Source organism: Pseudophryne corroboree, unplaced genomic scaffold (assembly GCF_028390025.1).
Source record: "Pseudophryne corroboree isolate aPseCor3 unplaced genomic scaffold, aPseCor3.hap2 scaffold_1200, whole genome shotgun sequence".
NCBI classification, from domain to species: Eukaryota; Metazoa; Chordata; class Amphibia; order Anura; family Myobatrachidae; genus Pseudophryne; species Pseudophryne corroboree.
Genome location: NW_026967825.1, coordinates 22,273 through 39,195, shown reverse-complemented (window position 1 = coordinate 39,195; position 16,923 = coordinate 22,273). Strand labels below are relative to the sequence as shown.

At 34.6% G+C, this 16,923-nt stretch overlaps 4 non-coding genes across 4 annotated transcripts; 1 reads left to right on the top strand and 3 right to left on the bottom strand.

Moving 5' to 3' along the window:
• Positions 1–74, bottom strand: TRNAN-AUU (transfer RNA asparagine (anticodon AUU)). The gene has a single exon. It is a non-coding gene; the product is annotated as a tRNA-Asn (tRNA).
• A 1,094-nt stretch (positions 75–1,168) lies between these two features.
• On the bottom strand, positions 1,169–1,242 carry TRNAN-AUU (transfer RNA asparagine (anticodon AUU)). The gene has a single exon. It is a non-coding gene; the product is annotated as a tRNA-Asn (tRNA).
• Positions 1,243–4,675: 3,433 nt separating this feature from the next.
• On the bottom strand, positions 4,676–4,749 carry TRNAN-AUU (transfer RNA asparagine (anticodon AUU)). The gene has a single exon. It is a non-coding gene; the product is annotated as a tRNA-Asn (tRNA).
• A 10,242-nt stretch (positions 4,750–14,991) lies between these two features.
• Positions 14,992–15,065, top strand: TRNAN-AUU (transfer RNA asparagine (anticodon AUU)). Its single transcript has one exon. It is a non-coding gene; the product is annotated as a tRNA-Asn (tRNA).
• Positions 15,066–16,923: the final 1,858 nt, after the last annotated feature.

Sequence of the window (16,923 nt, the reverse complement as noted above, 5' to 3'; positions counted from 1 at the left end):
CGTCCCTGGGTGGGATTGAACCACCAACATTTTGGTTAATAGCCAAACACACTAACCGATTGCGCCACAGAGACACTTTGCAAAAGTCCATACTGACAAAGGCTAATAAGCATTCATCTAAAACGTTTCCTAGAAAAACTTTAAAAAGTCAATAATCTGGAGAGTTTTTGTAAGATGTTTCTTCCATCAACCAACGAAGAAACACATTGGTACTTTCCCATGATGAGTGAGTGCTTCAGGATCTCTTGCACTTACATGTGCAGCAGAGTACTGCAATGGAAGCATGCTGGGCCCATAACCCAGAGGTAGGCAGATTGAAACTATCCTCTGCTATATGCATTTTTTTTGTTAATTAAAGTAATCCAAAACTGGGATTGATATTTTGTCTCTTTTATTTTTACTTAAAGTACAATAACTTTTACCATTTTAATTTGTTTTAATAGTATATTGACAGTATTGTTTTCTTTCAAAAATCCACTTCATTTTCTTTACCCTATTATTAAAATGGTAATTGACAAAAACAAACTACATTGTCACCAGAAGAGCAATACAAAATGTACAAGTGATATATTAAAATCATCTTTCCAGCTTGAATTTCAATGTTGCATTGGGTCAACATTTTTGTGAGAAACATCTTCACCCTTAAATAAAGATTTTCTTAATTCCTTACCTGTGTGCTAATTAGATATCACCTTGTTTTCACATTAAACAGACTTCCACATGAGAAAGCAGCAAGGATGCAGTGGCGTTAATGTTTCCTGGTGTCAACTTGTATTATTTCAGTAGACATTGAAATGAGGATGCATCTTGCTGCCTTTCCAATGAAGCAAGTTTAATTTAGTAATAGGTGAAAAACCATCCTTACAAAGGTGTTAATCAGAGACTTGGCTTTGTGGACACTTTTCAGAGAACAAATTTGTTAGCATAAAAATAAAGCCAGAAAATGAAGAGCTGTTTAATCACTCGATTGGATTTTTCTGCCAGCATATTTTTTTTCTCTGCAACCCACTGCTAAATTGTGCTTCCTAGCTGTTTTTTATAAAATCACTGAATCAAATCTAACTCTGATTACATCAGAGAAGGCCATGTACCCTACACCATAAGAGGAGGTTTGAAATTTTGACTTGTCTCCTTAAATATCACCAAAATCTGATCACAAGGTTAATTACGTCCCTGGGTGGGATTGAACCACCAACATTTTGGTTAATAGCCAAACACACTAACCGATTGCGCCACAGAGACACTTTGCAAAAGTCCATACTGACAAAGGCTAATAAGCATTCATCTAAAACGTTTCCTAGAAAAACTTTAAAAAGTCAATAATCTGGAGAGTTTTTGTAAGATGTTTCTTCCATCAACCAACGAAGAAACACATTGGTACTTTCCCATGATGAGTGAGTGCTTCAGGATCTCTTGCACTTACATGTGCAGCAGAGTACTGCAATGGAAGCATGCTGGGCCCATAACCCAGAGGTAGGCAGATTGAAACTATCCTCTGCTATATGCATTTTTTTTGTTAAAGTAATCCAAAACTGGGATTGATATTTTGTCTCTTTTATTTTTACTTAAAGTACAATAACTTTTACCATTTTAATTTGTTTTAATAGTATATTGACAGTATTGTTTTCTTTCAAAAATCAACTTCATTTTCTTTACCCTATTATTAAAATGGTAATTGACAAAAACAAACTACATTGTCACCAGAAGAGCAATACAAAATGTACAAGTGATATATTAAAATCATCTTTCCAGCTTGAATTTCAATGATGCATTGGGTCAACAATTTTGTGAGAAACATCTTCACCCTTAAATAAAGATTTTCTTAATTCCTTACCTGTGTGCTAATTAGATATCACCTTGTTTTCACATTAAACAGACTTCCACATGAGAAAGCAGCAAGGATGCAGTGGCGTTAATGTTTCCTGGTGTCAACCTGTATTATTTCAGTAGACATTGAAATGAGGATACATCTTGCTGCCTTTCCAATGAAGCAAGTTTAATTTAGTAATAGGTGAAAAACCATCCCTACAAAGGTGTTAATCAGAGACTTGGCTTTGTGGACACTTTTCAGAGAACAAATTTGTTAGCATAAAAATAAAGCCAGAAAATGAAGAGCTGTTTAATCACGCAATTTGATTTTTTTGCCAGCATATTTCTTTTTCTCTGCAACCCACTGCTAAATTGTGCTTCCTAGATGTTTTTTATAAAATCACTGAATCAAATCTAACTCTGATTACATCAGAGAAGGCCAGGTACCCTACACCATAACAGGGGGTATGAAATTTGACTTGTCTACTTAAAGATCACCAAAATCTGATAACAAGGTCAATTACGTCCCTGGGTGGGATTGAACCACCAACCTTTTGGTTAATAGCCGTACACACTAACTGATTGCGCCACAGAGACACTTTGCAAAAAGTACTTACTGACAAATGCTAATAAGCATTCATCTAAAACGTTTCCTAGAAAAACTTAAAAAAGTCAATAATCTGGAGAGTTTTTGTAAGATGTTTCTTCTATCAACCAACGAAGAAACACATTGGTACTTTCCCATGATGAGTGAGTGCTTCAGGATCTCTTGCACTTACATGTGCAGCAGAGTACAGCAATGGAAGCATGCTGGGCCCATAACCCAGAGGTAGGCAGATTGAAACTATCCTCTGCTATATGCATTTTTTTGTTTGTTAATTAAAGTAATCCAAAACTGGGATTGATATTTTGGCTCTTTTATTTTTACTTAAAGTACAATAACTTTTACCATTTTAATTTGTTTTAATAGTATATTGACAGTATTGTTTTCTTTCAAAAATCCACTTAATTTTCTTTACCCTATTATTAAAATGGTAATTGACAAAAACAAACTACATTGTCACCAGAAGAGCAATACAAAATGTACAAGTGATATATTAAAATCATCTTTCCAGCTTGAATTTCAATGATGCATTGGGGCAACGATTTTGTGAGAAACATCTTCACCCTTAAATAAAGATTTTCTTAATTCCTTACCTGTGTGCTAATTAGATATCACCTTGTTTTCACATTAAACAGACTTCCACATGAGAAAGCAGCAAGGATGCAGTGGCGTTAATGTTTCCTGGTGTCAACCTGTATTATTTCAGTAGACATTGAAATGAGGATGCATCTTGCTGCCTTTCCAATGAAGCAAGTTTAATTTAGTAATAGGTGAAAAACCATCCTTACAAAGGTGTTAATCAGAGACTTGGCTTTGTGGACACTTTTCAGAGAACAAATTTGTTAGCATAAAAATAAAGCCAGAAAATAAAAAGCTGTTTAATCACTCAATTGGATTTTTCTGCCAGCATATTTTTTTTCTCTGCAACCCACTGCTAAATTGTGCTTCCTAGCTGTTTTTATAAAATCACTGAATCAAATCTAACTCTGATTACATCAGAGAAGGCCAGGTACCCTACACCATAACAGGGGGTTTGAAATTATGACTTGTCTACTTAAAGATCACCAAAATCTGATAACAAGGTCAATTAGGTCCCTAGGTGGGATTGAACCACCAACCTTTTGGTTAATAGCCGTACACACTAACTGATTGCGCCACAGAGACACTTTGCAAAAAGTCCATACTGACAAAGGCTAATAAGCATTCATCTAAAACGTTTCCTAGAAAAACTTTAAAAAGTCAATAATCTGGAGAGTTTTTGTAAGATGTTTCTTCCATCAACCAACGAAGAAACACATTGGTACTTTCCCATGATGAGTGAGTGCTTCAGGATCTCTTGAACTTACATGTGCAGCAGAGTACTGCAATGGAAGCATGCTGGGCTCATAACCGAGAGATAGGCAGATTGAAACTATCCTCTGCTATATGCATTTTTTTTTTTGTTAATTAAAGTAATCAAAAACTGGGATTGATATTTTGTCTCTTTTATTTTTACTTAAAGTACAATAACTTTTACCATTTTAATTTGTTTTAATAGTGTATTGACAGTATTGTTTTCTTTCAAAAATCCACTTCATTTTCTTTACCCTATTATTAAAATGGTAATTGACAAAAACAAACTACATTGTCACCAGAAGAGCAATACAAAATGTACAAGTGATATATTAAAATCATCTTTCCAGCTTGAATTTCAATGTTGCATTGGGTCAACAATTTTGTGAGAAACATCTTCACCCTTAAATAAAGATTTTCTTAATTCCTTACCTGTGTGCTAATTAGATATCACCTTGTTTTCACATTAAACAGACTTCCACATGAGAAAGCAGCAAGGATGCAGTGGCGTTAATGTTTCCTGGTGTCAACTTGTATTATTTCAGTAGACATTGAAATGAGGATGCATCTTGCTGCCTTTCCAATGAAGCAAGTTTAATTTAGTAATAGGTGAAAAACCATCCTTACAAAGGTGTTAATCAGAGACTTGGCTTTGTGGACACTTTTCAGAGAACAAATTTGTTAGCATAAAAATAAAGCCAGAAAATGAAGAGCTGTTTAATCACTCGATTGGATTTTTCTGCCAGCATATTTTTTTTCTCTGCAACCCACTGCTAAATTGTGCTTCCTAGCTGTTTTTTATAAAATCACTGAATCAAATCTAACTCTGATTACATCAGAGAAGGCCATGTACCCTACACCATAAGAGGAGGTTTGAAATTTTGACTTGTCTCCTTAAATATCACCAAAATCTGATCACAAGGTTAATTACGTCCCTGGGTGGGATTGAACCACCAACATTTTGGTTAATAGCCAAACACACTAACCGATTGCGCCACAGAGACACTTTGCAAAAGTCCATACTGACAAAGGCTAATAAGCATTCATCTAAAACGTTTCCTAGAAAAACTTTAAAAAGTCAATAATCTGGAGAGTTTTTGTAAGATGTTTCTTCCATCAACCAACGAAGAAACACATTGGTACTTTCCCATGATGAGTGAGTGCTTCAGGATCTCTTGCACTTACATGTGCAGCAGAGTACTGCAATGGAAGCATGCTGGGCCCATAACCCAGAGGTAGGCAGATTGAAACTATCCTCTGCTATATGCATTTTTTTTGTTAATTAAAGTAATCCAAAACTGGGATTGATATTTTGTCTCTTTTATTTTTACTTAAAGTACAATAACTTTTACCATTTTAATTTGTTTTAATAGTATATTGACAGTATTGTTTTCTTTCAAAAATCAACTTCATTTTCTTTACCCTATTATTAAAATGGTAATTGACAAAAACAAACTACATTGTCACCAGAAGAGCAATACAAAATGTACAAGTGATATATTAAAATCATCTTTCCAGCTTGAATTTCAATGATGCATTGGGTCAACAATTTTGTGAGAAACATCTTCACCCTTAAATAAAGATTTTCTTAATTCCTTACCTGTGTGCTAATTAGATATCACCTTGTTTTCACATTAAACAGACTTCCACATGAGAAAGCAGCAAGGATGCAGTGGCGTTAATGTTTCCTGGTGTCAACCTGTATTATTTCAGTAGACATTGAAATGAGGATACATCTTGCTGCCTTTCCAATGAAGCAAGTTTAATTTAGTAATAGGTGAAAAACCATCCCTACAAAGGTGTTAATCAGAGACTTGGCTTTGTGGACACTTTTCAGAGAACAAATTTGTTAGCATAAAAATAAAGCCAGAAAATGAAGAGCTGTTTAATCACGCAATTTGATTTTTTTGCCAGCATATTTCTTTTTCTCTGCAACCCACTGCTAAATTGTGCTTCCTAGATGTTTTTTATAAAATCACTGAATCAAATCTAACTCTGATTACATCAGAGAAGGCCAGGTACCCTACACCATAACAGGGGGTTTGAAATTTTGACTTGTCTACTTAAAGATCACCAAAATCTGATAACAAGGTCAATTAGGTCCCTGGATGGGATTGAACCACCAACCTTATGGTTAATAGCCGTACATACTAACTGATTGCGCCACAGAGACACTTTGCAAAATTCCATACTGACAAAGGCTAATAAGCATTCATCTAAAACGTTTCCTAGAAAAACTTTAAAAAGTCAATAATCTGGAGAGTTTTTGTAAGATGTTTCTTCCATCAACCAACGAAGAAACACATTGGTACTTTCCCATGATGAGTGAGTGCTTCAGGATCTCTTGCACTTACATGTGCAGCAGAGTACTGCAATGGAAGCATGCTGGGCCCATAACCCAGAGGTAGGCAGATTGAAACTATCCTCTGCTATATGCATTTTTTTTGTTAATTAAAGTAATCCAAAACTGGGATTGATATTTTGTCTCTTTTATTTTTACTTAAAGTACAATAACTTTTACCATTTTAATTTGTTTTAATAGTATATTGACAGTATTGTTTTCTTTCAAAAATCCACTTCATTTTCTTTACCCTATTATTAAAATGGTAATTGACAAAAACAAACTACATTGTCACCAGAAGAGCAATACAAAATGTACAAGTGATATATTAAAATCATATTTCCAGCTTGAATTTCAATGATGCATTGGGGCAACGATTTTGTGAGAAACATCTTCACCCTTAAATAAAGATTTTCTTAATTCCTTACCTGTGTGCTAATTAGATATCACCTTGTTTTCATATTAAACAGACTTCCACATGAGAAAGCAGCAAGGATGCAGTGGCGTTAATGTTTCCTGGTGTCAACTTGTATTATTTCAGTAGACATTGAAATGAGGATGCATCTTGCTGCCTTTCCAATGAAGCAAGTTTAATTTAGTAATAGGTGAAAAACCATCCTTACAAAGGTGTTAATCAGAGACTTGGCTTTGTGGACACTTTTCAGAGAACAAATTTGTTAGCATAAAAATAAAGCCAGAAAATGAAGAGCTGTTTAATCACTCAATTGGATTTTTCTGCCAGCATATTTTTTTTCTCTGCAACCCACTGCTAAATTGTGCTTCCTAGCTGTTTTTATAAAATCACTGAATCAAATCTAACTCTGATTACATCAGAGAAGGCCAGGTACCCTACACCATAACAGGGGGTTTGAAATTTTGACTTGTCTACTTAAAGATCACCAAAATCTGATAACAAGGTCAATTAGGTCCCTCGGTGGGATTGAACCACCAACCTTATGGTTAATAGCCATACATACTAACTGATTGCGCCACAGAAACACTTTGCAAAAGTCCATACTGACAAAGGCTAATAAGCATTCATCTAAAACGTTTCCTAGAAAAACTTTAAAAAGTCAATAATCTGGAGAGTTTTTGTAAGATGTTTCTTCCATCAACCAACGAAGAAACACATTGGTACTTTCCCATGATGAGTGAGTGCTTCAGGATCTCTTGCACTTACATGTGCAGCAGAGTACTGCAATGGAAGCATGCTGGGCCCATAACCCAGAGGTAGGCAGATTGAAACTATCCTCTGCTATATGCATTTTTTTGTTTGTTAATTAAAGTAATCCAAAACTGGGATTGATATTTTGTCTCTTTTATTTTTACTTTAAGTACAATAACTTTTACCATTTTAATTTGTTTTAATAGTATATTGACAGTATTGTTTTCTTTCAAAAATCCACTTCATTTTCTTTACCCTATTATTAAAATGGTAATTGACAAAAACAAACTACATTGTCACCAGAAGAGCAATACAAAATGTACAAGTGATATATTAAAATCATCTTTCCAGCTTGAATTTCAATGATGCATTGGGGCAACGATTTTGTGAGAAACATCTTCACCCTTAAATAAAGATTTTCTTAATTCCTTACCTGTGTGCTAATTAGATATCACCTTGTTTTCACATTAAACAGACTTCCACATGAGAAAGCAGCAAGGATGCAGTGGCGTTAATGTTTCCTGGTGTCAACTTGTATTATTTCAGTAGACATTGAAATGAGGATGCATCTTGCTGCCTTTCCAATGAAGCAAGTTTAATTTAGTAATAGGTGAAAAACCATCCTTACAAAGGTGTTAATCAGAGACTTGGCTTTGTGGACACTTTTCAGAGAACAAATTTGTTAGCATAAAAATAAAGCCAGAAAATGAAGAGCTGTTTAATCACTCAATTGGATTTTTCTGCCAGCATATTTTTTTTCTCTGCAACCCACTGCTAAATTGTGCTTCCTAGATGTTTTTATAAAATCACTGAATCAAATCTAACTCTGATTACATCAGAGAAGGCCAGGTACCCTACACCATAACAGGGGGTATGAAATTTGACTTGTCTACTTAAAGATCACCAAAATCTGATAACAATGTCAATTACGTCCCTGGGTGGGATTGAACCACCAACCTTTTGGTTAATAGCCGTACACACTAACTGATTGCGCCACAGAGACACTTTGCAAAAAGTACTTACTGACAAATGCTAATAAGCATTCATCTAAAACGTTTCCTAGAAAAACTTAAAAAAGTCAATAATCTGGAGAGTTTTTGTAAGATGTTTCTTCTATCAACCAACGAAGAAACACATTGGTACTTTCCCATGATGAGTGAGTGCTTCAGGATCTCTTGCACTTACATGTGCAGCAGAGTACAGCAATGGAAGCATGCTGGGCCCATAACCCAGAGGTAGGCAGATTGAAACTATCCTCTGCTATATGCATTTTTTTGTTTGTTAATTAAAGTAATCCAAAACTGGGATTGATATTTTGGCTCTTTTATTTTTACTTAAAGTACAATAACTTTTACCATTTTAATTTGTTTTAATAGTATATTGACAGTATTGTTTTCTTTCAAAAATCCACTTAATTTTCTTTACCCTATTATTAAAATGGTAATTGACAAAAACAAACTACATTGTCACCAGAAGAGCAATACAAAATGTACAAGTGATATATTAAAATCATCTTTCCAGCTTGAATTTCAATGATGCATTGGGGCAACGATTTTGTGAGAAACATCTTCACCCTTAAATAAAGATTTTCTTAATTCCTTACCTGTGTGCTAATTAGATATCACCTTGTTTTCACATTAAACAGACTTCCACATGAGAAAGCAGCAAGGATGCAGTGGCGTTAATGTTTCCTGGTGTCAACCTGTATTATTTCAGTAGACATTGAAATGAGGATGCATCTTGCTGCCTTTCCAATGAAGCAAGTTTAATTTAGTAATAGGTGAAAAACCATCCTTACAAAGGTGTTAATCAGAGACTTGGCTTTGTGGACACTTTTCAGAGAACAAATTTGTTAGCATAAAAATAAAGCCAGAAAATAAAAAGCTGTTTAATCACTCAATTGGATTTTTCTGCCAGCATATTTTTTTTCTCTGCAACCCACTGCTAAATTGTGCTTCCTAGCTGTTTTTATAAAATCACTGAATCAAATCTAACTCTGATTACATCAGAGAAGGCCAGGTACCCTACACCATAACAGGGGGTTTGAAATTTTGACTTGTCTACTTAAAGATCACCAAAATCTGATAACAAGGTCAATTAGGTCCCTGGGTGGGATTGAACCACCAACCTTTTGGTTAATAGCCGTACACACTAACTGATTGCGCCACAGAGACACTTTGCAAAAAGTCCATACTGACAAAGGCTAATAAGCATTCATCTAAAACGTTTCCTAGAAAAACTTTAAAAAGTCAATAATCTGGAGAGTTTTTGTAAGATGTTTCTTCCATCAACCAACGAAGAAACACATTGGTACTTTCCCATGATGAGTGAGTGCTTCAGGATCGCTTGAACTTACATGTGCAGCAGAGTACTGCAATGGAAGCATGCTGGGCCCATAACCGAGAGGTAGGCAGATTGAAACTATCCTCTGCTATATGCATTTTTTTTTTTGTTAATTAAAGTAATCCAAAACTGGGAATGATATTTTGTCTCTTTTATTTTTACTTAAAGTACAATAACTTTTACCATTTTAATTTGTTTTAATAGTATATTGACAGTATTGTTTTCTTTCAAAAATCCACTTCATTTTCTTTACCCTATTATTAAAATGGTAATTGACAAAAACAAACTACATTGTCACCAGAAGAGCAATACAAAATGTACAAGTGATATATTAAAATCATCTTTCCAGCTTGAATTTCAATGTTGCATTGGGTCAACAATTTTGTGAGAAACATCTTCACCCTTAAATAAAGATTTTCTTAATTCCTTACCTGTGTGCTAATTAGATATCACCTTGTTTTCACATTAAACAGACTTCCACATGAGAAAGCAGCAAGGATGCAGTGGCGTTAATGTTTCCTGGTGTCAACTTGTATTATTTCAGTAGACATTGAAATGAGGATGCATCTTGCTGCCTTTCCAATGAAGCAAGTTTAATTTAGTAATAGGTGAAAAACCATCCTTACAAAGGTGTTAATCAGAGACTTGGCTTTGTGGACACTTTTCAGAGAACAAATTTGTTAGCATAAAAATAAAGCCAGAAAATGAAGAGCTGTTTAATCACTCGATTGGATTTTTCTGCCAGCATATTTTTTTTCTCTGCAACCCACTGCTAAATTGTGCTTCCTAGCTGTTTTTTATAAAATCACTGAATCAAATCTAACTCTGATTACATCAGAGAAGGCCATGTACCCTACACCATAAGAGGAGGTTTGAAATTTTGACTTGTCTCCTTAAATATCACCAAAATCTGATCACAAGGTTAATTACGTCCCTGAGTGGGATTGAACCACCAACATTTTGGTTAATAGCCAAACACACTAACCGATTGCGCCACAGAGACACTTTGCAAAAGTCCATACTGACAAAGGCTAATAAGCATTCATCTAAAACGTTTCCTAGAAAAACTTTAAAAAGTCAATAATCTGGAGAGTTTTTGTAAGATGTTTCTTCCATCAACCAACGAAGAAACACATTGGTACTTTCCCATGATGAGTGAGTGCTTCAGGATCTCTTGCACTTACATGTGCAGCAGAGTACTGCAATGGAAGCATGCTGGGCCCATAACCCAGAGGTAGGCAGATTGAAACTATCCTCTGCTATATGCATTTTTTTTGTTAATTAAAGTAATCCAAAACTGGGATTGATATTTTGTCTCTTTTATTTTTACTTAAAGTACAATAACTTTTACCATTTTAATTTGTTTTAATAGTATATTGACAGTATTGTTTTCTTTCAAAAATCAACTTCATTTTCTTTACCCTATTATTAAAATGGTAATTGACAAAAACAAACTACATTGTCACCAGAAGAGCAATACAAAATGTACAAGTGATATATTAAAATCATCTTTCCAGCTTGAATTTCAATGATGCATTGGGTCAACAATTTTGTGAGAAACATCTTCACCCTTAAATAAAGATTTTCTTAATTCCTTACCTGTGTGCTAATTAGATATCACCTTGTTTTCACATTAAACAGACTTCCACATGAGAAAGCAGCAAGGATGCAGTGGCGTTAATGTTTCCTGGTGTCAACCTGTATTATTTCAGTAGACATTGAAATGAGGATACATCTTGCTGCCTTTCCAATGAAGCAAGTTTAATTTAGTAATAGGTGAAAAACCATCCCTACAAAGGTGTTAATCAGAGACTTGGCTTTGTGGACACTTTTCAGAGAACAAATTTGTTAGCATAAAAATAAAGCCAGAAAATGAAGAGCTGTTTAATCACGCAATTTGATTTTTTTGCCAGCATATTTCTTTTTCTCTGCAACCCACTGCTAAATTGTGCTTCCTAGATGTTTTTTATAAAATCACTGAATCAAATCTAACTCTGATTACATCAGAGAAGGCCAGGTACCCTACACCATAACAGGGGGTTTGAAATTTTGACTTGTCTACTTAATCAGAGTTAGATTTGATTCAGTGATTTTATAAAAACAGCTAGGAAGCACAATTTAGCAGTGGGTTGCAGAGAAAAAAAATATGCTGGCAGAAAAATCCAATTGAGTGATTAAACAGCTCTTTATTTTCTGGCTTTATTTTTATGCTAACAAATTTGTTCTCTGAAAAGTGTCCACAAAGCCAAGTCTCTGATTAACACCTTTGTAAGGATGGTTTTTCACCTATTACTAAATTAAACTTGCTTCATTGGAAAGGCAGCAAGATGCATCCTCATTTCAATGTCTACTGAAATAATACAAGTTGACACCAGGAAACATTAATGCCACTGCATCCTTGCTGCTTTCTCATGTGGAAGTCTGTTTAATGTGAAAACAAGGTGATATCTAATTAGCACACAGGTAAGGAATTAAGAAAATCTTTATTTAAGGGAGAAGATGTTTCTCACAAAATTGTTGACCCAATGCATCATTGAAATTCAAGCTGGAAAGATGATTTTAATATATCACTTGTACATTTTGTATTGCTCTTCTGGTGACAATGTAGTTTGTTTTTGTCAATTACCATTTTAATAATAGGGTAAAGAAAATGAAGTGGATTTTTGAAAGAAAACAATACTGTCAATATACTATTAAAACAAATTAAAATGGTAAAAGTTATTGTACTTTAAGTAAAAATAAAAGAGACAAAATATCAATCCCAGTTTTGGATTACTTTAATTAACAAAAAAAATGCATATAGCAGAGGATAGTTTCAATCTGCTTACCTCTGGGTTATGGGCCCAGCATGCTTCCATTGCAGTACTCTGCTGCACATGTAAGTTCAAGAGATCCTGAAGCACTCACTCATCATGGGAAAGTACCAATGTGTTTCTTCGTTGGTTAATGGAAGAAACATCTTACAAAAACTCTCCAGATTATTGACTTTTTAAAGTTTTTCTAGGAAACGTTTTAGATGAATGCTTATTAGCCTTTGTCAGTATAGACTTTCGCAAAGTGTCTCTGTGGCGCAATCAGTTAGTATGTACGGCTATTAACCAAAAGGTTGGTGGTTCAATCGCACCCAGGGACCTAATTGACCTTGTTATCAGATTTTGGTGATCTTTAAGTAGACAAGTCAAAATTTCAAACCCCCTGTTATGGTGTAGGGTACCTGGCCTTCTCTGATGTAATCAGAGTTAGATTTGATTCAGTGATTTTATAAAAACAGCTAGGAAGCACAATTTAGCAGTGGGTTGCAGAGAAAAAAAATATGCTGGCAGAAAAATCCAATTGAGTGATTAAACAGCTCTTTATTTTCTGGCTTTATTTTTATGCTAACAAATTTGTTCTCTGAAAAGTGTCCACAAAGCCAAGTCTCTGATTAACACCTTTGTAAGGATGGTTTTTCACCTATTACTAAATTAAACTTGCTTCATTGGAAAGGCAGCAAGATGCATCCTCATTTCAATGTCTACTGAACTAATACAGGTTGACACCAGGAAACATTAACGCCACTGCATCCTTGCTGCTTTCTCATGTGGAAGTCTGTTTAATGTGAAAACAAGGTGATATCTAATTAGCACACAGGTAAGGAATTAAGAAAATCTTTATTTAAGGGTGAAGATGTTTCTCACAAAATCGTTGCCCCAATGCATCATTGAAATTCAAGCTGGAAAGATGATTTTAATATATCACTTGTACATTTTGTATTGCTCTTCTGGTGACAATGTAGTTTGTTTTTGTCAATTACCATTTTAATAATAGGGTAAAGAAAATGAAGTGGATTTTTGAAAGAAAACAATACTGTCAATATACTATTAAAACAAATTAAAATGGTAAAAGTTATTGTACTTTAAGTAAAAATAAAAGAGCCAAAATATCAATCCCAGTTTTGGATTACTTTAATTAACAAACAAAAAAAATGCATATAGCAGAGGATAGTTTCAATCTGCCTACCTCTGGGTTATGGGCCCAGCATGCTTCCATTGCTGTACTCTGCTGCACATGTAAGTGCAAGAGATCCTGAAGCACTCACTCATCATGGGAAAGTACCAATGTGTTTCTTCGTTGGTTGATAGAAGAAACATCTTACAAAAACTCTCCAGATTATTGACTTTTTTAAGTTTTTCTAGGAAACGTTTTAGATGAATGCTTATTAGCATTTGTCAGTATGTACTTTTGCAAAGTGTCTCTGTGGCGCAATCAGTTAGTGTGTACGGCTATTAACCAAAAGGTTGGTGGTTCAATCCCACTCAGGGACGTAATTGACCTTGTTATCAGATTTTGGTGATCTTTAAGTAGACAAGTCAAATTTCATACCCCCTGTTATGGTGTAGGGTACCTGGCCTTCTCTGATGTAATCAGAGTTAGATTTGATTCAGTGATTTTATAAAAACATCTAGGAAGCACAATTTAGCATTGGGTTGCAGAGAAAAAGAAATATGCTGGCAAAAAAATCAAATTGCGTGATTAAACAGCTCTTCATTTTCTGGCTTTATTTTTATGCTAACAAATTTGTTCTCTGAAAAGTGTCCACAAAGCCAAGTCTCTGATTAACACCTTTGTAGGGATGGTTTTTCACCTATTACTAAATGAAACTTGCTTCATTGGAAAGGCAGCAAGATGTATCCTCATTTCAATGTCTACTGAAATAATACAGGTTGACACCAGGAAACATTAACGCCACTGCATCCTTGCTGCATTCTCATGTGGAAGTCTGTTTAATGTGAAAACAAGGTGATATCTAATTAGCACACAGGTAAGGAATTAAGAAAATCTTTATTTAAGGGTGAAGATGTTTCTCACAAAATTGTTGACCCAATGCATCATTGAAATTCAAGCTGGAAAGATGATTTTAATATATCACTTGTACATTTTGTATTGCTCTTCTGGTGACAATGTAGTTTGTTTTTGTCAATTACCATTTTAATAATAGGGTAAAGAAAATGAAGTGGATTTTTGAAAGAAAACAATACTGTCAATATACTATTAAAACAAATTAAAATGGTAAAAGTTATTGTACTTTAAGTAAAAATAAAAGAGACAAAATATCAATCCCAGTTTTGGATTACTTTAATTAACAAAAAAAATGCATATAGCAGAGGATAGTTTCAATCTGCCTACCTCTGGGTTATGGGCCCAGCATGCTTCCATTGCAGTACTCTGCTGCACATGTAAGTGCAAGAGATCCTGAAGCACTCACTCATCATGGGAAAGTACCAATGTGTTTCTTCGTTGGTTGATGGAAGAAACATCTTACAAAAACTCTCCAGATTATTGACTTTTTAAAGTTTTTCTAGGAAACGTTTTAGATGAATGCTTATTAGCCTTTGTCAGTATGGACTTTTGCAAAGTGTCTCTGTGGCGCAATCGGTTAGTGTGTTTGGCTATTAACCAAAAGGTTGGTGGTTCAATCCCACCCAGGGACGTAATTAACCTTGTGATCAGATTTTGGTGATATTTAAGTAGACAAGTCAAAATTTCAAACCTCCTCTTATGGTGTAGGGTACATGGCCTTCTTTGATGTAATCAGAGTTAGATTTGATTCAGTGATTTTATAAAAAACAGCTAGGAAGCACAATTTAGCAGTGGGTTGCAGAGAAAAAGAAATATGCTGGCAAAAAAATCCAATTGAGTGATTAAACAGCTCTTCATTTTCTGGCTTTATTTTTATGCTAACAAATTTGTTCTCTGAAAAGTGTCCACAAAGCCAAGTCTCTGATTAACACCTTTGTAAGGATGGTTTTTCACCTATTACTAAATTAAACTTGCTTCATTGGAAAGGCAGCAAGATGCATCCTCATTTCAATGTGTACTGAAATAATACAAGTTGACACCAGGAAACATTAACGCCACTGCATCCTTGCTGCTTTCTCATGTGGAAGTCTGTTTAATGTGAAAACAAGGTGATATCTAATTAGCACACAGGTAAGGAATTAAGAAAATCTTTATTTAAGGGAGAAGATGTTTCTCACAAAATTGTTGACCCAATGCATCATTGAAATTCAAGCTGGAAAGATGATTTTAATATATCACTTGTACATTTTGTATTGCTCTTCTGGTGACAATGTAGTTTGTTTTTGTCAATTACCATTTTAATAATAGGGTAAAGAAAATGAAGTGGATTTTTGAAAGAAAACAATACTGTCAATATACTATTAAAACAAATTAAAATGGTAAAAGTTATTGTACTTTAAGTAAAAATAAAAGAGACAAAATATCAATCCCAGTTTTGGATTACTTTAATTAACAAAAAAAATGCATATAGCAGAGGATAGTTTCAATCTGCCTACCTCTGGGTTATGGGCCCAGCATGCTTCCATTGCAGTACTCTGCTGCACATGTAAGTTCAAGAGATCCTGAAGCACTCACTCATCATGGGAAAGTACCAATGTGTTTCTTCGTTGGTTAATGGAAGAAACATCTTACAAAAACTCTCCAGATTATTGACTTTTTAAAGTTTTTCTAGGAAACGTTTTAGATGAATGCTTATTAGCCTTTGTCAGTATGGACTTTTGCAAAGTGTCTCTGTGGCGCAATCAGTTAGTATGTACGGCTATTAACCAAAAGGTTGGTGGTTCAATCGCACCCAGGGACCTAATTGACCTTGTTATCAGATTTTGGTGATCTTTAAGTAGACAAGTCAAAATTTCAAACCCCCTGTTATGGTGTAGGGTACCTGGCCTTCTCTGATGTAATCAGAGTTAGATTTGATTCAGTGATTTTATAAAAACAGCTAGGAAGCACAATTTAGCAGTGGGTTGCAGAGAAAAAAAATATGCTGGCAGAAAAATCCAATTGAGTGATTAAACAGCTCTTTATTTTCTGGCTTTATTTTTATGCTAACAAATTTGTTCTCTGAAAAGTGTCCACAAAGCCAAGTCTCTGATTAACACCTTTGTAAGGATGGTTTTTCACCTATTACTAAATTAAACTTGCTTCATTGGAAAGGCAGCAAGATGCATCCTCATTTCAATGTCTACTGAAATAATACAGGTTGACACCAGGAAACATTAACGCCACTGCATCCTTGCTGCTTTCTCATGTGGAAGTCTGTTTAATGTGAAAACAAGGTGATATCTAATTAGCACACAGGTAAGGAATTAAGAAAATCTTTATTTAAGGGTGAAGATGTTTCTCACAAAATCGTTGCCCCAATGCATCATTGAAATTCAAGCTGGAAAGATGATTTTAATATATCACTTGTACATTTTGTATTGCTCTTCTGGTGACAATGTAGTTTGTTTTTGTCAATTACCATTTTAATAATAGGGTAAAGAAAATGAA